Source organism: Thermobia domestica, unplaced genomic scaffold, assembly GCF_964235325.1.
Source record: "Thermobia domestica unplaced genomic scaffold, izTheDome1.hap1.1 HAP1_SCAFFOLD_856, whole genome shotgun sequence".
Taxonomy (NCBI): Eukaryota; Metazoa; Arthropoda; class Insecta; order Zygentoma; family Lepismatidae; genus Thermobia; species Thermobia domestica.
In genome coordinates this window covers 57,899-80,404 of record NW_027656566.1, presented here as the reverse complement: position 1 = coordinate 80,404, position 22,506 = coordinate 57,899, and the positions used below count along the sequence as shown (strand labels likewise).

At 35.1% G+C, this 22,506-nt stretch overlaps 1 long non-coding RNA gene across 2 annotated transcripts in view; it reads left to right on the top strand.

Moving 5' to 3' along the window:
• The first annotated feature begins 943 nt into the window (after positions 1-943).
• The window catches only part of LOC145677417 (uncharacterized), a 46,157-nt gene continuing 24,594 nt past the window's right edge, over positions 944-22,506 (top strand). The window contains exons 1-4 of one of the 2 annotated variants that reach the window (XR_014129822.1): positions 944-1,209; positions 2,980-3,050; positions 10,161-10,232; positions 22,342-22,482. This is a non-coding gene — a long non-coding RNA (uncharacterized LOC145677417). The remainder of the gene's footprint in view (positions 1,210-2,979; positions 3,051-10,160; positions 10,233-22,341; positions 22,483-22,506) is intronic. The other variant, XR_014129821.1, reaches the window with a different exon arrangement.

Genomic DNA, 22,506 nt, shown 5'->3' with positions numbered 1-22,506 from the left:
GTTTAGAGCAGAATAAAAATTACGTAGTAAAATTACGGAAATTGGCTAACAAACATTAATGAAATTTAACAATATAGTCATGACTTTTAACTTAATATATACTAAAAAGAATTTTACAAATATGTATTATTATGATATACAGAAAAACTAATGTATCACATAAACATTATGTTCATTTGGCAACAATATTAGCATAATGATACTTGGGCCAAATTCTATTTTAGGCGCTCAAATAATATAATATCGTTTAGATTTCCTGCAAACTCAAATAATAGGGGCGGCGCGGTGGCCAGAGCGTTTACCTTTGGTGCGTCGGTTCCTGGTTCGATCCCCGGCCCGACCCTGGCGTATCCGTGGTTTCCTTGAGGTACTATCATTTCCTCCCACATTTTCGTTCCACCAATTCTTGTATCATCATTCACTTACCTTAATCATCCGTCCCCTTAGCCTAACTGGCATAACCGTGGGACGTAAAACTCAATGATTTCATTTCATTTTCAAAGTTGTATTCACAAAAGCTCTCCATTGACTTCTATTCTTAGCCAACTGGATCTGGTTTCCACTTTGTATTTCTATTTCTGTGATATCCATCTTAATATTGTCCTCCCAACTACTCCTAAGTCTTCCTAATACACTTTTTTTCAATTGGGTTTCCCGTTAAATAGTAACTCAAACTGAGTATTTCTTAAGAACTGAATTAAACGGTTTTGCATAAGAAGGATAAGGAAAGGTATCTTGCGAGTTTAACACTCTTCCTGATTTTCATTACTGTTTCTTTCTAGTTCAGTTTCAGAGGAAAATGTTTCTCCTGTTGCGAAATGACTTATTTGTATAGAAAGATCAGTAAACATGCTGCTTGGACTATGTACTCTCATAATGACGTCTTTGTGGATTTCCCGCTGTTATAGCTTTAGAATGATCTTTTTTCGAAGTCCAGCAATAGCCATCAGTAATCTCTGAGCTTAATTTGTCTTCATAACGGCTTTTCATAGTTGATATTTGCTTGTTGGACTTTCCGCTGTATCCATCGTTCACAGCGTTGAAACTACTGCAGAGATATTCGAGAAATACATTTTCTAAAACATATAATATCAGTTGTCCTTACGTCTGTAGAAGTTTTCCATCCATTCTATGATTGCCGAGGGAATTTTTAAGTAACACAGTCACCTTTGCTATAGCCAGTGGCAGTTCTTGAAAGAAGTTGCATTGGTAAGTATTTAAATTTTATTGCTACAAATTAGAGGGGAGACAGCTCATCTAATGCACCAATTGTTGTATACTGCTTTCTGAAGCTATATGAATCTTTTTTTCATTTAGTTTGCAGTAATAAAATTTAAATGTTTACCGACGTGACTTCCTCAAGAGTCATCACTGGCTATAGTAAATATAGTTCTGATCGAGAGTAAATTATAAGTGATTTGATGTCTTCACTAATAGTCTTTGGAAAGAGAGAACCCTGACTTTAACGAAGTTCTTCATGAGAACTACCATTTTCTCCTTAAGGAACTCTATTACGACTGATTTTACTTTAATTATGCTGTTTATAGTCCCTGTTATCTTGGCATATGCGCAGTAGAACTTCGCGAAATGTATCTGTAAGGTGACTGAAATATACCTTATGCTGCCTATGATTTCTTTCAGTTTCAAAACGAAACTCCAAAAATTTATTTTATGTAACTATATATTTTATTGACGGTTGCATATAATCCTTCTATAAATTATACTTACTGATATAAACAAAAAGTTGGATAAAGTGCATAGTATACATATCTGTGATTATATCTAGTGCAGTGATTATATCTAAAAACAAAGAGTTCATTCCAAGACACGTTGTTGTTTTAAAGCTAGATAAAGTGGATAGTACACTTAATGGAAAGTACCTCTGTAACTAGATTATACAATGGCATACACTGCATTCTAAAGTTTCATATGTAATTCAAAAAGAAATATCAACGTACACTGTTTAAAACATTTTAAAAATTATTTTATATTTTTGAAGGAAGAATTGCTCGGTGGTACACTTTCCTTGTGAAGAATCTTTAGGTCCATCCCGGGCAATGTAAGTTTGTAGGGGACTACATCATGCCCTTGGTATTTTTCTGGTTCATCCCATTTCATCTTACTATTTCTTTCAACATTATTCATCATAATAAATCACTCGCCTTGTTATTTTCAGTGGTATTTTAAGATACTGCATTTGATTCACTTCGGCAGTGTTAACTCAAGAGGAAATGTGCTGACTAGAGTATTATTTAGATCAATTTATACACAACTATACGAAGATAACATTTTTAATATATGTACCCAACTTGTGTAATAGTTTACTTTATATGTTTTCGCTAGCTTGCTGTATCTAGAACATATTACTTATGAAACCCATTTCGTCACCTATCATACACACAGTAATGATAATCCTTAATTATTATTTCAAATGAAAAGAAGGAAAAAAGCGATAGTGGAGACGCCATTTATATTTGCGTTTCTTAATAAGAGATGTCATTTACACTTGGCCTACCTCCAAAACAGTTGTAACAAAAGATGAACTTTACAGATAGATCCGGGGTGACACGAACAACCCTGTCATTACGATAACCTCAGTTTCGGAATAATATTTCTTTGCCTTACGATGACGTAACACATCAACATATGTTAGGAAAAGTGTAAGGGTCTTTGTTTTCCCTGTAACCAAAATATATGTATGTTTCTGACTTCTTTCACTTGGCAGAGGTGTCAAACAATCAGATGATTAGAGAATCATGTTGCGTAACACGATTTTGTACAACGTAATTCTTGATAATACTCACTTTTACGATTTAGCAACAGATATGCTAATTCACATCTGTAAAATATCCAAATAAAGCAATATAGTCCTATTTACTAAATAGGAATATATTCCTTTACTATAGTCCTTTACTAAAAAGGACTATACGTTAGAGTGAAAAGATGTTCTATTTTTAACGGGATTATCCTTCTTTTTAGGAGTTGTCCAGTGTCCAGTGGTGGATCTAGAAGATAAAAACTGGAGGCAGCCAGAACCCAGACTTTGATAGGTATATCATGAGTTTACTATAAACTTTCACAAATATATAAAGAATAGCTTAAATTATTTTTTGATCCTTAAAAAAATTTAGGGGCCTAGGTCCTCCTCGGCCCATGCTAGATCTGTTACTGCCAGTGTCCCGAAAAAAATGCGAACGTAACGCAACATGTCCCATTTTTTTTTTCAAAAAAGCTTTCCGCTTTTGGATCCTGGACGGACTTTTTTTTGGGGGGAGGTGGGTTGTAAAACTGGTACTTAGAGCTACTTTCAAGAGCTCCAAACTCTGGGATGGATTTTATTTATATATAAAATAAGAAAGTTCCCTCTTCTGGGGGAGGGATGTACGTAGTATACTAGTAATTTATCGTATGGATTTCTACATATCTTTTTTTTTTTTTAATAAAAGGAAAACCAATCCTTCTACAAGAACCAATCAACAAACACAGAATCGTTGCCCTAATCATGGGCCCTGTTAAATGTTAAAGATAATGTAAAAATTAAAGTTGGAATAAGATTAAATAAATAATAATCTGATTATTTTGAAAAACTGGAGACCTCTTCCTTACTGGTTGAATATCGACATAACAATGACTAAATTGAGATGGATTGTAGAATTTTGCCAATTTGGCGAGTGTCCCGTTATATGTATAACGTATAATATATAATGTAATGTGTAATTTATATCCTATATATTCTAAGTCTATTCATCCTAATGCGTATAGTTGGAAAGTCTCGTCGAGTTTGTTCGAATATTAAACTTAGCAATCTTCTAAAACTGAAACCAATATTTCAATTTCACGCTTCGAAAATGTGATGATGGACTATAAATTTAGGTCCTCAGTATATGGGAAATCAGATTAAAGTTCTACACTCTGCATGTGAATCCATTAACATTGAAAAATCTTCATTAATAATACTTCCAACCTGCTGACAGCAACTAAATTTTTCTACTTTCTCCCCTGGATATAGGGCAAGGATGTCCAATTTCGTACCTATATTTCATGTTTCGATATGTAATACCAATTAGAAAATTAGCAAATAATAACATAGTAGATTATTTTATGGGTCAATTCTAACATGAACGTATGTGTTCTCTTTTTCTTTTCTTATCGAAATATACTAATTATGTCTTAAAGTTCAGACTACAATTGATCCGAATTTCGCAGTTGTCTTTCCTTGTTTTGCAATAGGCTTGCCAATTTCGCAACACCATCGTTTTGTTACTGGTTTGTGATATGTTATGTTTTATATATATATATATATATATATATATATATATATATATATATATATATATATATATATATATATATATATATATATATATATATATATATATACAGGATAGTTAATAATGAATTTATTATATGTATGATAAACACTCGAACATTTTCTACAACACACATTTGTGTTACTCATTATTAATAAATAAACATAACTCTCATCTTGTCATTCAAATTACAATGACCGGTCAAAATATTATGACCACCTATGCCTATCTAATATCTGGCATGTCCATCTTTGACAGCAGCAATGCGGTTTTGCATGAAAGTAATGAGGCCTTGGTATGTAGGTAGAGGCATGACGGAGAGGGTCAATAAGCTTAGATTTGACGTCCAATGACATGCCAAGTGTTTAATTGGGTTAAGATTGGATGAGTTTTGGTGCTATTACAGCAATTAAGATTCACCACTATGCTCCTTGAACTACCGCTGCACAACGTTAGCTTTATGAAAAGAGCGTTGTCCTACTGAAAGATGTCATTCCAGCTGAAAACATGAATAGTTGTACATGATCAGCAATGACGTGCCGATAGCTAGAAGCCGTCATGATGTCCTCCACATACACCACTGGATCTATGGATAGCCATGTAAAAGTTCCCCAGCCTCTTGTCATCCTGCTTTCTCGACTCGAACAGCTGTCCATTGGAAGATGATAGATTCTGACCCGGTCATCGACATGATGAAGGTAGTATTGTGATTCATCGAATCATGCGACGTTGTGCTACTGCTTGCCAGTCCAATGACAAAGACCACATATCCATTCCAGTTGTAATCGATTATACCATGTGGTTAATTAGCATACGTGTGGGACTTCGGTTCTGAAGTCCATATCTAACAGTATACTGTATATACTGTTAGATACAAACAATAATAGCATATCAATATATGTCTGTACTGTACTAACAGATATGCATAACAGTGAATGTATGTTCAGACACATTCACTTTTCCACAGTTAAAGTTTGCAGTTAATTGTGCCACAGTTTGCGACCTATCCTGTTGCACTAACTTCGACAATCTACAACGTTCGACATACTTAATAAGAAGTTGTCGCCTCACGTCTTGTGGTTTGGTGTTGATTCCACCGTCCTTTTTCCATCTTTGGACAGCACTAATCACAGCAGAAGTCTCACTGTTTCCGAGTTGTTTGTTGCCATCCATCTGTTCATCATAATCTGGCTCTAATCAAACTCTGATATATCGCCATCCTTAACCATTCTACGAATAAGCATCACACTGAATGATCGAGTGAGATTCCTGTTGTTGTCTGGCGACCGGTTCTACAGTGTCCCGTACCCTTTCGGTCAGCTCAACATCTTTGTTCAAAGAGTAGCGGGTAATCATAACATGTTGGTTGGTGAATGTAGCTAAGTACAGAAAGTGCATCTACATATAAAAATATTGAAAACCAATAAGCCTCATGAAATAAACATTGAATAATAGAACATTACATATGGTTGTATACAGTTAATGAAATAAACAATGCAGGCCTAATAAAACCCTACCTACATAACAGATCAAGTGTGAAATTGAACAAATTCTCTTATATAAATTCGCTTTCACAGAACTCTGTAGTGCATAGTAAAAACTGTAAATAGACTATTGTATATATAGGACTACTATAAGATCTACACTATAAATCCAGAAATTGTTTGATGTCTGACAAAGTGAGCATTCAGTGATTGATCACCATCTGGCTTCCCCAAACTACATTCCCTTCTTCACGTAGCAAAATTGTAAAATGTGCTACTAAAAATATTTAATGTTTAACAACAACAAAAATAATTATGCCTTGTTTGACAACATGAGTTGCAAAAGAGCATTTTATATCCATAAATTATTTCCTATACCTACTTTTGGGCCACTCTGTACATATTCGTACGGGGCTAAAATAACTTAAGCTTGTAACGGGCTTTCAATTATGGCAACTAAATCTAGAGTACACCATTATAATCTTTGTTATTTCTTCTCTACATTTACATACACATGATTTAATACACTCTAAACTCTATGTTATAAATATTTGGTAAAGTGAGGAGCTCCAGGCCCTAACTCCCTGAAAAATCACACTACCTTTTATAATATGTTTACTTTCTTAGAAATTCTCCAAATAACAAAGAAGGAAAATATTCTTTCAGATAATGGAATGCATGTTCTCAGTTATTAGTGATGAGAATCTTTAACAAGTTTGTAATATTTCATTTTATGAAGTAATGCCAAATGGGGACGATGTAAAATTAGGAACTCTTGCCCTATATTCATTTTGATTCCAGACTCGTTTATATAATGAATACAATTATTTCGCTTTTTTCAGTAGACTCTTCTTTACTAGTTTTCTAAATATACCGTTAAATGATGTTGCCATTAGGAAACACTTTTATCCAATTCTCAATTACACACGCCTCTGTAAGCTATTCCGTTGGTGCGATGGAAATGTTGCTAATCATGTAGTCACGACGGACTTAAACTCTCTACGAGTTGCAGTATGACATAATTTCTCTCCACCTATTTTCCTGATGTCACTCCCAGCTTGTATCACTTCTTCCAGTATTTCGATCATTCTTCGGGGGCAAGAACTTCCCTGATGACCGGGCGGTGCAACATGACTTGTTCACGTAGCAGAATCCAAATTGTTTCTTTTTTTTCTTTCTGTCATGGAATCCAATAATTAACTAAGGGATGCCAAAAGTGTGAGGTTGTAGCCGGAGGCTACTTTGACTAGCCAGATTTACTAGTTATTATTTTTATTTGAAAGTAAAGCAACAGGGGCGTAAATAAGGGCCCCGCAGACCCCGCATTGCGGGGGCCTCAAGCCATCAGGGGCCCCCAATTCGTGAAGTGGGACGTAGAAAGGGGCCCCTCATCACGCTGTCTGCGGGAGGGCCCCCAAGCCTCCATAGAAAGCAAACAGTTCGACATTTCTGTTGCACCAAACCAATACACCCTAATTCTTCTATGTGCATTTTCTGCTTAAAGATTTACATTAGAGCTGTGACGAAGTTTCATTCTTTGAAAACGTCTTTCATTGTCTACAGAGCTCTGCCATGGTTATATGATTAGCGTTACGTGCCTTTCGTGTGGGAGATCTAAGGTTGGATTCCCAATGGGAGCTCATGTTTTTTTTTTATTTCACTTGAAGTTGTAGATCAACAATCTCTTATAGCGTCGGTGATAAAAAAGAACATTAAACTCCAAACTAGCTAGGTAAATCTTGTATTTTTTGGAGGGAGGGGAAGGATATATTTTTCTCGTTCGAAAGAGCAAAATACAAAATGGAAATTTTCCTTCCACTTAAAACCAATATAACTAAGAGCATTAAAAAAAAAAAAAAAAAAAAGATAGTTCTTGAAAGGAAGGGGCGTGGGTCAGTAACATTTACTAAACTTATCTATTCATACTGTTTTGCGTAGTTCCCAAACAGCTGACATAAATCTCTAAGTTTAATTGTTTACACTTATACGTTCCAAGAGAGATAGAGAAAACAAACATACAACACTTAATATGTAATTGTATAACGTACCTTTCTGAAGAGGGTTATTTAAAATAAAGATAATAAAAATCAATCAGGTAATATTCAGTTTAAACCAGTTTATGTGAACAATTATTAATAATTTTAAAAAAAGTTTTCCTGATCACTAATCACATTTAACTTGTTATAACCGGTTATATCTGGTTTAAAAGGTAACAACATTTCTTACAATTGTCATTTGAAATACTTGATATCATCAAAGTTTAATTTATTGATGTAAGGAGATTAATTATGTTTTTATCAGAACAAAAAGTTCAGAACCTTTAAGACTTAAGTGTTTATGAATTTATGATAATTGTTTCTGTTATGATGCGTCAAAAATTCACATGGAAACAGCACTCTCAGTGAACAATGACTGAAGTAATGATTTGTTTCGAATTGAGCTAAGCATACTGAAAATGTTTACACAACGATTTCTTAAAAAAAAAAAAAAAAAAAAAAAAAAAAAAAAAAAAAAAAAAAAAAAAGACAACTCTACACTCCTATTGGAATATGATTCTATTCAAAACGCTTGTAGTCTAATCCAGGCAGGTAGCCAGCCCAAAAATGCAGGGGGGGGGGGGAGCGGCTGAAGTTAGGAGGCGATCCAACCATATTATAGTTCATTTGCAAGGCTACCGTGAAAATTTTAGGGGGCCCCGTTGGATACGGGCCTGGCCTACTCTGTGTAATGATTCGTTTGAATGCTGAAGACATCGTTCCTATTGCTCTTAAATCCAAAAGAATAATTTAGTATTATTACATTGTTTTATTGCCAACACAAAACCTGGTGTAGAATTCTTGATCTCTCACTCAAGGACAGAAATGAATACAAGACAAGATATGTTATCTGACTTCCAAGTGTTTAGTTGTTTATTGTTTTAATTTTTGAGTTTTACATAACATCCGACGATTCTGCTCTTAGGCTAAAGGCGAAAGGCGTAAGCGGTTAGCATACGCGCCTTTGGCATGGGAGCCCAGGGTTCTATTTCCGGCGGAAGGTCATGTGGTTCGGATTCCACGTTAATCAGTAGGTCCCGTCTCATATGGCCTGAGCCTGAAAGGGACTTTAAACGACTTTAAACTCGAAATCTATATCAACAATCAACGAAACAAAGAGAAATTACAATGATGAAACCAAAGGTGAAAGGACAAACATAGGCTCTAACATCCATTCCTTAAGTGAAATTCGAACCTGCGACAAGCGTATATGAGTTCTACCAAATAGAAAATTTATAGGTAAAATACGAAGTGATACCGGTACATTTTTCATGAAGAAATGGTCAGTGCACAGCATCTTGAAATGAATTTGGAATGATAGTGAAAGTATTGTATATGTAACTACAGTATTTACTGAAGCGGGAGGCGGCAGAATACAAGAATACAAATTGAGTAGAAACGGCGGAAATTTTCGGTTCGTGCGCTAGTAATAAACGTTTGTGATGGACGTAAGACGGTTCTAAGCTCTAACCTAACCTGAAAATGTAAGAAGTCTGTCAATATTTGGTAGAACCTATCTGAAAGCTCTAACCTAAGCTAAAAATGTAAGAAATCTGTCAAATTTGGTAGAAACGTCTGTTCGAGTAATACCGCATATTTTGCAGTCTCAGCTAAAGTTTTCGACATATCAGCCGACGAAACGTTGAGTAGTGTTTTGCAAAAGATACGAATTTACACTCTTAAAAATTCAGGTGGTTTCGCAGAAAATTCACCGTAAAGTTTACAGGTCTTTTACCAGAATTGACATTTCAGGTGAAATTTCAGTAAATTTTGAACAGTATCCAGCATTTGACAAAAGCTCTTTCAAGTTGTTTGAAGTTGTTATCATATTTCGAATAATAGAATGAGTATTAAGTTATACGAAAGAAAATAACTTTCAAAGATGTTTTTCATTATTTCTTCTGGTTTAATCGTAAAATAATTTGAAAAATTATTAAATACTTTTACCTTTATATTTAGTGGTTGCAGACACTGTCGTAAGATACTTTTATGACGAATTTAGAACAGAATGGCAGGAGGTCAAAATGGCAGGGGACATAATGGCAGGAAATAAAGGCAGGAGGACATAATGGCAGCGGTCGAAATGGCAAAAGGACAGAATGGCAGGAAGTTACTTTGGCAAAAAATATAACTCCTAGGGCTCGTATTTTTAGGTTTCACTTATTGTGTTTGTTAGTAGGTAACGGCTCTCGATTTAGTCATTTCTGCCTTGAATGTCCAAAGCATATAAATACACCTAAATTGAACCAAGAGCGTAAAAGAGGGTAAATATCAGATATCCAAACTTAACTTAAAATCTTAACCTTTTTCTTAAATTTATTTCTTTATAGCGATCTTCCAATTGATATCTTGGCCTTATAACAATTCTACCTACAAGAAAATATAGATTGAAACCAAACAAGGTAAGTACAAAACTGAAAGAATGGTTACTATTTGTTCTTCAATACTAATACATATCATAGTACAGACCTATAAAAACAGCTTGTAGTTGTAAGAATGACTAATTACATACATCTTTCTTAATTCTCAATAATAACGGATATCGTAGAACAGACTATAAGGAACACTCTGCAGTCGTCAGAATGATCAATTACTTACATCATCATTAATTTTATATAACAAAACGAGCCTTTGGCTAGCTAGGGGCTCTAGCGCGATCTCTTCATCCTCTCTTTAGACCCCTAAAAAATTAAAAATATTCATTTTTGGCAATTTTCCTGTGGGTTTGTCCCGGAAATCTATACTCATGCCAAACTTAATAATTATAACTCTACAGGAAGTGCTCAAAAATTTGGGGGTGTAGAAGACGTCCCATATAAATAACATGGGAAAGATTTCAGTTCCCCATAAAACCACTCAACGTTGGAAATTTTTATTTCTGATGATTCACTTAGGTAACGCTAACGAAAACGGGGAAATTCTTCGTCCCCTCTTTAGAACTCCTAAAGTTAAAAATATTCATTTTTGGAAATTTTCCTGTGGGTTTGTCCCGGAAAGCTACAATCATGCCAAATTTAATCATTGTAGCCCTACAGGAAGTACTCAATAATTTGGGAGTGTAAAAGGTGTTTCATATAAATAACATGGGAAAGATTTTTCAGTTCCCTATAAAGCCACTAGGGATGGTATCGAGACGAGACGAGACGAGACTTTGTACAGTCTCGGTCTCGTCTCGGTTGATAAATAACGGTCTCGGTCTCGTCTCGACTAAAAAATCCTCGTCTCGGTCAACAGATTCTTGTCTCGATCTCGGTCTCGGTCTCGAGTACCAAGTCTCGGTCTCGTCTCGAAAGTCTCGAAATAAATAGTGTGAAATTAAAATAGTGAAAGTATTATTCCCGTATAGTCTGTCGTTTCCGCTTATTTTTTCCTTTCACTTTGACTTAGAATTATGGTAACGGTGTACCTCTTCATAGTTAATTTGCTAGTGCTAATGCTTTCCATGTGTGTATTCCAGGTTCAATGATCAGTGGGTATATCAACCTAAAACCCTAATATTAACCCATATTTCACTTTCAGCAATATACTTTGTCTCACATAGCCTCAGAACTGCCTATACAATTAAACTCTATTAAATTAACTCCAGTACTATACAGTAGTTTATTTCCTTCCTTTGAATCAGGATTGTTCAATACCTCCTAACGGATAACGCAACATATAGCAGCACGAATGTAGGTCTATTAAATCGTACCGAAATTGAATTTTTACAATTTCTCATTTATTATTTAATACATTCTGTATTGACTGTCATTTTAAAAACAGAATATAACGTTCATTATCTTAACAAATAGGGTAAATTATTACTACAATATACGTATCTTGTTTCAAATTGATGAAATGCTTTATTATCGTTTCACATCTCCGTGTTTAATTGACACTTTATAACATGAACATCCTGAACCTTGTGGTGGGAGCTACTTACACTCATCTTTGCTATGTGAGGTCTCGAGTTGGATCACAAAACAAGTTAGATTCGAAGTCCGATGTTTCGCATAGTTCGCGTCTCATTTTAAGTGCATTCAGTTTCTTATACAAGTTCATAAGGTCGTAATGCATTACGTAAGCACATATCCAGTGCCGTAGCATAGATTAATCTTATTCCTGAGCTTTCAACGGTGCATGTAATCTTTATTCGAGAAAACTAATCGTGCGTTCATTACGTTGAAATTTTATATTGATTGAAAATTACTTGTGAAACTTGAACATACATATTATATAAGTATATAGGTAATTCGAGTTATCTGTATCTACTTTTTCTCATTCGCCAAAACAAGTGATTCTTAACTTTCTAGTTTTCTTTTGTATTAATTTTCGTAGTTTTGCTGCAACGTGATGGATTTAATAGTCAAATATATTTTTTTGCTCTACGACTTTCATTAAATGTTGGATCCATTTTTACCCTACCTTACCTAGTAAAAGTTATATATATATGAACTTTAGAACTAGACTATGCTAAGTCACTTTTTGGTCGAAATTGAGTTAACAATACTTTTTTAATAGACTATGTTCTTTCTAGTAATGTAATAATGAAAGTCTGAAAGCATCTTACTACTACTTAGTAAGTTTCAAAAACAGTACTATAGGTCAACGTTGAGAAACCAGTTTTTTGCTTCTCTAAAATTACGAAATTATGACTTGGTTTAGTTTACCTCCGAGGTCCAGATATAATAAAATCATTACAATCATCATAATCAACCATTATCAATCCATTGCTGGATGAAGGACTTTCCAAGTCTTCTCCAACAACTATCTAAATTGGGCAATTCTTTTCCAGGTTACTTCTCAGTGGTGCTTGATTTCGTCACACGTTCTTGTATGCGGAGGTTTCCTAGACTGTTTTTGTCTCGTGGTATCCAGTCTAGAATTGTTTTCGTCCGTCGATCATAATTTCTTCTTTGCAATACGTGCAGCACATCTTCCAGCTCATATTAAATTATTTCATTGCCACCATCAGTATTCATTTCTATATATTTGGGCTACAAATAGTTCGAATTCGCTACTTTCGGAGTACAGACACGCTACATTTTGATCTTCGAATCTGGCAAAACTGACTGAATTATTTAAATCAACACAATGTGAGGACCCCCATTTGGTCTAGCGGCTAGCACACTTGATTTCGGTTCGCGTGGTCCCGAGTTCGATTTCCGGTAGGGGTAAAGTTGAACTACCGAAGTGGTTCGGATTCCACTATAATCATTCGCTCCACGTCTCCTTTAGCCGCCCTAGCATAACTGTGGGACGTTAAACTAAAACAAAACAAAACAAGAATGAACACTGGGTATTACTAACTGTAAGTCCTTGAATAATTCCATATAGCTATATGGTATGGATCGAGTTTGAGGTGGTCGGTGGTCAAACTAAAACAATGGAAATGTAATTAGGGTATAATTAGAACTTTTAATTAAGCACGGTCTTAATATAAAGTGTACACAAGACCTAAGGCTTAGGGGGAACAACTAGTGTTACTGAAAATGTATCAGTTACATTTAATTTCAGTTACAATTTGCATTTGCATGTATTGCTGGAGTTTAACATTAACATTAAGTCTTACATATATTGTAAGACTTAAACATTAACATTATAAGTAGCCCAAAGACTATGAAAAAGTCGTCTCTTGAAAGCATTCTTGCACCATAAAACAAATTACGAGTAATTCTAAAATATCTTGCAGTTTATCTACGTTATTTACACATATTTAGAATAATATTTAGCAATATATTTAAGTGGGCAACAGTGCTTAAAATAATGTAACTGCGACTTGTTAACTGTAATAATTAAAACCACCAAAAACTATTGTTGTAATGTTATAGAAGCAAAAGAAAGCAATAATCATTATAAAAATTTAATACAAATACGTCATTTTAAGCAGTATACAATCACTACCAATGTGTTTGGATCTCTGAAACGATTTGAAGTAACAATTGTTGTAAATGGCGTTATAAGCATTTAAGTCTTTTGGAAGCATCTACATGATGAGACGTGATATATCAGCGCGTTTTCGAAGTAAAGTCTTTAGAAACATTTAAATTTTCCGTTTCTTGTAGCTTTGTTCCTATATTATTCCATGATCATAGTATTTGACGCTAAGACAGGCCCGTAGGCAGCCTAAAAATTTAGGGGGGGCTGTAGAAGTTAGGAGGGGCCCGACCCATCATATTATACTTCATCACCATATTATAGTTCATTTGCAAGCCTACCTTGAAAATTCTAAGGAGCCAGCCAGAGTTTACGGGGAGCCCGGTCCTCCCAAGCCCCCCGTGGATACGGGCCTGCGCTAAGATACAGTTGATGCGCATTGCACCGGCCATGCCATTTGAGTTATTAGAGATCTCCAAAATGTTTATGTTAGTGATACTGTGTTGTCCTTTGTTATACTAAATAATGTATGGGCTATTGTGGTTTTGTTAAATAACTAAATTAGAAATATGTAATTCTTTACGTAGCGCATTTGAGAAAATACAACTTTATTTTGCTTTAGCAACATTGCTTGTTTATCTAGTGGTATTGCAGAGTATTTAGAAGAATTTCCCAACTTGGTACAAAATTTCAGCATTTTACCGCAGATCCTAGGGGAGGGCTATAGGAACTATAGCCCCCCTTAACGCTTAGGTATACACTGGATAAAATGGGCTTCAATCCTACTTTCTTTACACTGGATAAAGCGGCAAACCATGGTTTAGCTCCTCCCTTGATCATATACTGGGTCCGCGGCTGTATATATATGAACATAAATGAACCGAAGAAAAACTCAAATAGGAAATGCCATGGGGCACACCGAATGGTGTTGTCGCGGCGCCTCCCGGGGCCGCCCTTCATCGGGTTCCAGGGCCAAACTTTATTTTTTTTAAAATGGAAACATGGGGCGAGTAATACCTCGCTCCATAGATTTTTAAAAAACTAAAAAAGCGTTGTGGCAAAAGATTGTTCATATCGGTCACCGTAATCAAGATGGCCGCCAAGACATGGTGCCTGTATCAGATAAAACGTCCAGTACCACGAGACCCCTAATATGAAAATAGTTGGAGATAAATGAACAGAATAAAACTCGTATAGGAAAGCACAGAGGGTAATTATTCACGGTTGGAGTATAATGCAACGGAGAAAAGATTATTAAAGTGTAATTGACATGATGCAAAAGAGGAAATGATAGAAAATTATCTTTCCGATCTCTGTCCGTAAGTAGGTGAAGCGGGAATGAATGGTAAAATCTCAAAGGAGAACCTCACTTTCATTTGCAATAGATATGGTTTGTCTGAAACACTTGTGTGTACAAATGACTGGTACTATAATGAATAAAAATAAAGTGAAATAAGGTGAATACAAATAAGGTGAAATTCAAGTTTAACAACATTTTGCCCGCCCCTGATAATTTAATGCAATGCGTGCAAGATTTTTGGGACATATCTGCATCAGTATGTACCGTTTCGTTACAAGGGATCACAACTGAAATTACCGTTGAAAGTTATTCGGGAATGTAACTGTGGACATCTCAGTGAAACTCATATTCTATCACATGCAAGAAGACATAGAAGGAAAAGAAGCGAACCAATATCATGCAGACGACTGTTGAACGAAACCAACGTTTGTAAACATTGTTCTAAACTTGCATTGTTCGACAAATTTGTTTCGCATTTCAGTTGATTCATTTTTGCATCAAATCATTGCCTGCAATCAAAATGGAAGATACCATTTAACAAGAATTTTACATACTTTATCCCATTAACTAACTAACTCTATGACCTATGGAAACCGGAGGTTCAATGCCGCGTTCACAAAAGCTCTTCATTGACTTCTATTCTTAGCTCTTCATTGACTTTATCCCATTACAGAGACAGTTATCCCTTATAAAAACACATTTCAAATAACTTTGTTTCGTAGATACAATTTGCAAAAACTAAGGCTCTCATTTGCAATTTCACCGATCCTTCCCGCTTCACTCACTTACGGAGTGAGGTTGGAGTGATAATTTTCTAGGAATTAGATTTCTTTCTTTCCATTATGGCACTTTCACTCTAATCATCTTTTCGACTGTTGCAACATTCCCGAGCTATAGAATGATAAATACCCTCTGTGATTTCCTATTCGAATATTTGTTCTGGTGTTTTCATATTAGTGATACTGGACGCTTTATCTGATGCAGGTATCATGTCTTGGTGGTAATTTTGAAAACGGTGACTCATATGAACAATCTTTTGCAACAGCACTATTTAGTTTTTAAAGATATATCGAACGAGATATCACTCACCCCATGTTTCCATTTACAATTTTGAAGTTGCACCCTGGGCCCCATGAAGGGTGGCCCTGGAAGCCTCCGCGACAATATCAATCGATGTGCCACATGACATTTTCTATTTGAAATTTTGTTCGATTCATTTATGTTCAACCGTTTCCATATTAGTGGTACTGCACGTTATTAGTATCTGATAGAGGCAACATGTCTTGGCGGCCATTTTGAATACAGTGCCCGATATGAAAGATCTTTTGCCACAATGCTTTTTAGTTTTTGAAGATCTATCGAACGAGGTACCACTTACCCCTTGCTTCCATTTAAAATTAAAGTTGGGCCCTGCAATGCAAAAAATGATCACAAATTTATTTCGGGAGGGGTTTGAGCCCGATAAGCACCCCCTAAATACGCCACTGTACATCAGTCAACTGTTCTCATATTATCCAACACAGCAAAGAAAGAAATTTTGAGTGAAGGCAACTTTATTATCTATTAATATTAATAATCGAGACGAGACCGAGACTTTCGAGACTGACCTAAGTCTCGTCTCGGTCTCGTCTCGATTTATAGAGGTCTGTCTCGGTCTCGTCTCGGTATTTCAAAGTCCGTCTCGGTCTCGTCTCGGTATATAAAAGTCCGTCTCGGTCTCGGTACCATCCCTAAAAGCCACTCTAACGTTGGAATTTTTTATTTTATTTTTACTGATTGACTTAGGTAGTGCCAACGAAATGGTACAAGCATACCGAATCTCAAGTTTTTATTCCAATTCTAAGTACCTAAAACATGAGATTATATGTCCAAAAAAAGGCCCAATTAAATAATATGGGGAAATTCTTCATCCCCTCTTTAGACTTCCTAAAAATTAAAAATATTCACTTTTGGTAATTTTCCTGTGGGTTAGTTCTGGAAACCTACAATCATGCCAAATTTAATTATTGTAGCCCTACAGGAAGTGCTCAATAATTTATGTCAGCTCATGTAGTTTTATATATAGTTAGGTTAGGATATATCGTAATATAAACACACTTTGCAGTCGTAAGAATGACTAGTTACCGGTACTTATAGTGTCGTGAACATCCTATAGCACATATCCTAGAATACACTGTAAAAGCAAGTGCTGTCGATTTTTTTTGTGACATTTGCTGTATTCGGTTTTAGAGAAAACCAGTTTTCTGAAAACCGAAACTGCAAAAGCGGTTTTGGAAATCGAAACCGCAAATGCGTTTCCAAAACCGAAACAACAAAAGCGGTTTCCAAAACCGAAACCGCAAAAGCGATTTTCGTTTTTTTTTTTTTTTCAAAAACCGATTTCGACAGCACTAGTAAAAACCCTCTGCGCTCGTAAGAATGACTAAAACATAGTCCTTAATTTTATATAACAAAATATATCATAATATAGACTATAAACACACTTTGCAATCGTAAGAATTACTAATTATATACCAGGCAGGCCCGTATCCAGGGGTCTATGGGGGCCGGGCCCCCCTAAATTTTTGCAGTCCCCTAAAATTTTCACGGTAGGTTTGCAAAATGAACTATAATATGGTTGGATCGGCCCCCCTAACTTCAGCTGGGTCCCCCCTACATTTTTGGGATGGCTACCGGCCTGATACCAGGTCGTTAACATCTTATAACACATATACTAGAACACAATATAAAAACATTCTGCAGTTGTACGAGTGACTAATAATTACATTGGCGTTAATTTCATATAACAAATTGTAGGTATATCGTAATATAGACTATAAATACACTTTGCAGTCGTAAGAATGACTAGTTACTTACAGTGCTGTGAACATCCTATAACACCTATCCTAGAATATGCTATAAAAACAATCTGCAGTCTTAAGGAAAGAATGGCTAATTATTTACACCGTCGTTAATTTTATATAATAAAATATACCTTAAAATAGACTACAAAAACGATTTGCAGTCATAAGAATGACTAGCTACTTACATTGTCTTTAATTTCAAGTTGTGATCAATTCCCGCAAGAATTTCCATGAGATCTTTTGTTTGTGTCATAAACCACACATAGGTTCCTCAATCTATGCTACAGATCAACATAAACCTTTTTAGTTTTCTTGACGGGGTATTGTCCCCTTTCGCACTAAGAAATGGTAGAACGAACGGTGAAATTTTCTTTCTGGATGCTTTGTATGAGTTTCCGTACCGTTGGGTGGTTGTGTCCAACCAAATGGAAAAACTTATGATTCCACCCCTCACATAAGTTATTTGTGCGAGGATTGTTAGATAGACTTGCCTCATGAGATTTCCAAACTTCCGGCGGAAATCTTGATGGCACTCTTAATTTTTACGACATCAGAATTCTCATAATTGAAATATGATTAGCAGTTCGAATTTTGGAACATAATGAATAAATCGAAAATTTATGTTGAAATCTTCATTTACCAAGTAAGAAACAAAATAGTTTAAAACCCGAGAATTCAAATTATATTTTCTGCCTTTATGTCCTTCTGCCATTTCGTCCTCTGCCATTTCGTCCGCCTGCCATTTCGTTCTCTGCCATTTTGTCCTCCTGCCATTATATCCCCTGCCATTTTGCTCTCCTGCCATTCTGTCCGTTCCCCTTTTATGACAAATGAAAGTTGTTTTCCGCAACTGAAGCATTTAAGAAAAAAGAAAAATCTCGCCAGTAATGGGATTGTTTATGTTGTGTGTATTCCAACGTTAGAAACTGTTGATCATAGGTTTTCTTCATTTACATTATAGGTGAGTACATTTATTACTATTATTTTAAGTATATTTATAAGGTTCTTATTGCTTATATTTTACGGATTGAAGTTAAAGTTTCTTTTAGTATTTCATGATCATCTTCTGTGTAAAGTTTTAACCGGCGAAGCACCTCGGTTTCTGCATCCAAAGTTTGATCCCATGTTCAGTGTACAAATAACGCATTGACGTTCAAGTCACGTATTATACAACATCACACAAGGAAAAGTACGTTCAGAACTGTTCTATTTCAAGTAGTAATGTGTGTCGTCAATTTAAGTGCAAGAAAAAAGATGGGCCTTTGTGCCGTAGAGTAGATCCAGTATTTTCAGGCCTATAAACGTTAAAATTTTATTATTTATCAAGAAATTCGCAGTCACTACCTTAGAAATTGTTTCTTGGTGCGCATTCACTTTAAAAGGACCTCACCGTTTGTGTGTATTGTATTGTATTGTATTTATTTTCATCCTTTTTCATACAAATTGTTCACAACGTGAACGTATGAGTTGGACACGTCATAAGAACACTGAATGTGTACATATGTATACATTTAGATCTACATGCAATATTAAAATAGTGTGAATTTATGTACAAAAAAGGTACAATTTTTCATTATTTTAATTTACATACATCGATATAAAACAACAAAACAGTTAATAAAACCTTACATTATAGATATACAAAATATATATACTTTAAACCTTATTTACTACAGGCGAGATATTCTTCTACAGAATAGAAACAGTACTCGAGTAGGTAGGACTTGACTGCTTTATTGAAACCAGATGTTTTGTTTTTTAAAGTGGAAGGAAGCTTGTTATAAATATTCACTGCCATAGGAAATGTACTATTCTTATGTACTTTTAAACGTGAGGACTCTACATGAAGGTCAGACGCTTGTCTTGTATTATGCATATGAATATCTGAGTTCAACCGGAAGCTGCTTGTATCTGTCTGTATATCTTTTCTTACAAATTTTAGAAGTTCATATATATATAAACATGGAAGAGGTAAGATTTCAAGAAATTTAAATAGAGGTTTACAAGAAGTTCGAGGTTTACTTCCGGTCATAAACCTTAAAGCTCTCTTTTGTAAAACGAATATGGAATTTAGCAGTGCAGTAGATCCCCAGAATATAATACCATATTTCAATTTAGAATGAAAAAGTCCAAAATAAGTTGTGAGCAGAACATGCTGACTGACACTATTTCGTAAAAGCTTTAACATGTAACAGGTTTGAGCCAATTTACTAGATAATTTTTGAATGTGAATTTTCCAATCTAATGTATCTGACACCCAAAGACCAAGAAATTTTATATCCGAGACGTAATTCAACGTTTTGCCGTTAATTGTTACACAAGGGCGGTTTCTTATCTCGTTTTTTGCTACGTGAAAGCACATGCACGAAGACTTTGTTGTGTTTAGTATTAGTTTATTTCTATCCATCCAGTCACTGACGGCAGACATGGTGGAATCTACTGCATTACATAACTCAACGTAAGTTTCTCCAGTTACTAAAATATTTGTATCGTCAGCATACAGAACAATTTTAGCAGAGTCTAAACATTGTGGCAAATCATTTATATATATTAAAAATAGAATAGGGCCTAAGATTGAACCTTGAGGAACTCCAAATTTTAACTCTTTTGTATCTGAATAACATTTGCTTACTCCCTGAGTTTGACAGTTAATTTCAACAGTTTGCCTTCTGTTGGAAATATACGATTTAAACCAGTCATAAGCATTTCCCCTAATACCATAATCTTGCAATTTTTTAAGTAAAATTTGATGATCAATTGTATCGAAAGCTTTGCTAAGATCAAGAAATATGCCGGTTGTATATTTCTTAGCGTTTATTGAATTTAAAGCAGAATAGAGAAAGGAGTAAAGAGCAGTTTCAGTAGACTTATTTGATCTAAAGCCATTTTGAGCAGGAGATATTAAGTTAAAATTATTTAGAAAGCTAACTAGTCTTATATACATAAGTTTTTCAAAAAGTTTAGAGAAGGTAGACAGACATGATATTGGTCTATAGTTCGATGTAAGATCTTTCTTGCCACTTTTATATAAGGGCTTAACAACTGCTAGCTTCAATGCCTCAGGAAAAACGCCACTACTAAAAGAGTTATTTACTATAAAGCATAAGATATCAGCAATTTCATAGGAGCATTGCTTTAGAATTTTATCAGGAACTTCATCATATCCTGAAGAACTCTTATTTTTCATTTTCAGTGTAGTATTTAAGATTTCCTGACTAGTTACTGGGTGCAAGAACAATGATTTTTCGAAAATATCGTTATGTCTACTAACGTATTGTTTGCTAGGTAGTTTATTGTTCACGTTATTAGTGATAAGCTTTTCCACTTCATTCGTGAAGTAATCGTTAAAAGCATTTGCAATTTCAGTCGGATTTTTAATAATTTTATTTTGACAAGAAACGCTAGTTATCTTAGAGGAGGGTTTTCGTTCCCCAGATTCTTTCCGAATAATTTGCCATGTAGCTTTCATTTTATTGGAAGCTTTCCCAATGTAAGTATCATTCTCTAACATTTTTGCCTGTTTTATGACCTTATGTAAAACTCGTCTGTACATTTTGTGGTATCGTTTAAACACGGGAGTACGGCACCGTCGGGATAGTTGATGTAAATAGCGCATTTTTTCTAGAGAAACCTTTATTCCAAATGTCTTCCACTTCGAACTGACATTTACCGATTTATTTATCTTAAATTTTTGTTTAGGAAAAGCAATATTAAAATAATGAGTAAATATACATAAAAAGGAATTAAATTGGTCGTTAACATTACATTCAATATAAACATCCTCCCACAACTCAGTGTAAATATTGCATCCATATATATGCTATAAAACTGCAGTAACCTGCGCTGGGTGGCCACTAAACGCACGAATGTCATGTAATAGAGTCAGTACAGGGCAGCCCGAGCAGTAGCAAGGGGTGCATGCGTAGGTAGCAGGCGTGTCAGCGATGGTAGGTATTCGCGTAACAAGGATGTCGTTGAAAACACTTAGATAAATTAGGTTAGTTTCTTAACACGCGATTACCTACCTTTACGATTTGTACAATGCCGACACTGCATTTAGGAAACTATAAACAACTAACTGGTTTGTGGTAGAGGACTTGAATTCCTCTGATAACCTTTCATGTGCTCACTTTTCTCACATCATTAACACATTTGGATATACGTATAACTGTTTCTACATTTCTTTATTTTCAATGTTTTCCTACATTGGTCTTATTTTCTACTCAATTTTAATAATACGTACCGGTCCACAAAATATAACTCTTTTCTTCACAACACAAATTCTTATAACACTCAAAATCAAAATCGAACACCGAGTTGCCATCCTTGAATACGCCGAACTAATTTCCTCATTATACCCTAATGTCTCATGTCAGCATGCATCCACTGAAAATAGTACCAACAGCACGCAGATTTTCACATCTGAAAATATTACATTAAACTAACTAGCGTGAATTTAAAAAAAAAAAATACTGTCTTTCCTTTAAAATGTACGTATTTTTCATATTTCAGGTCCTACTCTCACGCACTTAACTCGAAATTCTCTGTGGATGCTTCGTTATACATTTTAACCAGTTAATGAAAATAGTGGAGATCGGAATATGACTTCGCTTTCGTGCATTCCTCTAACAGTTGATTGCTAGGAAAAAAAAGGTGAGTAAGGCCAGGTGAATTAAG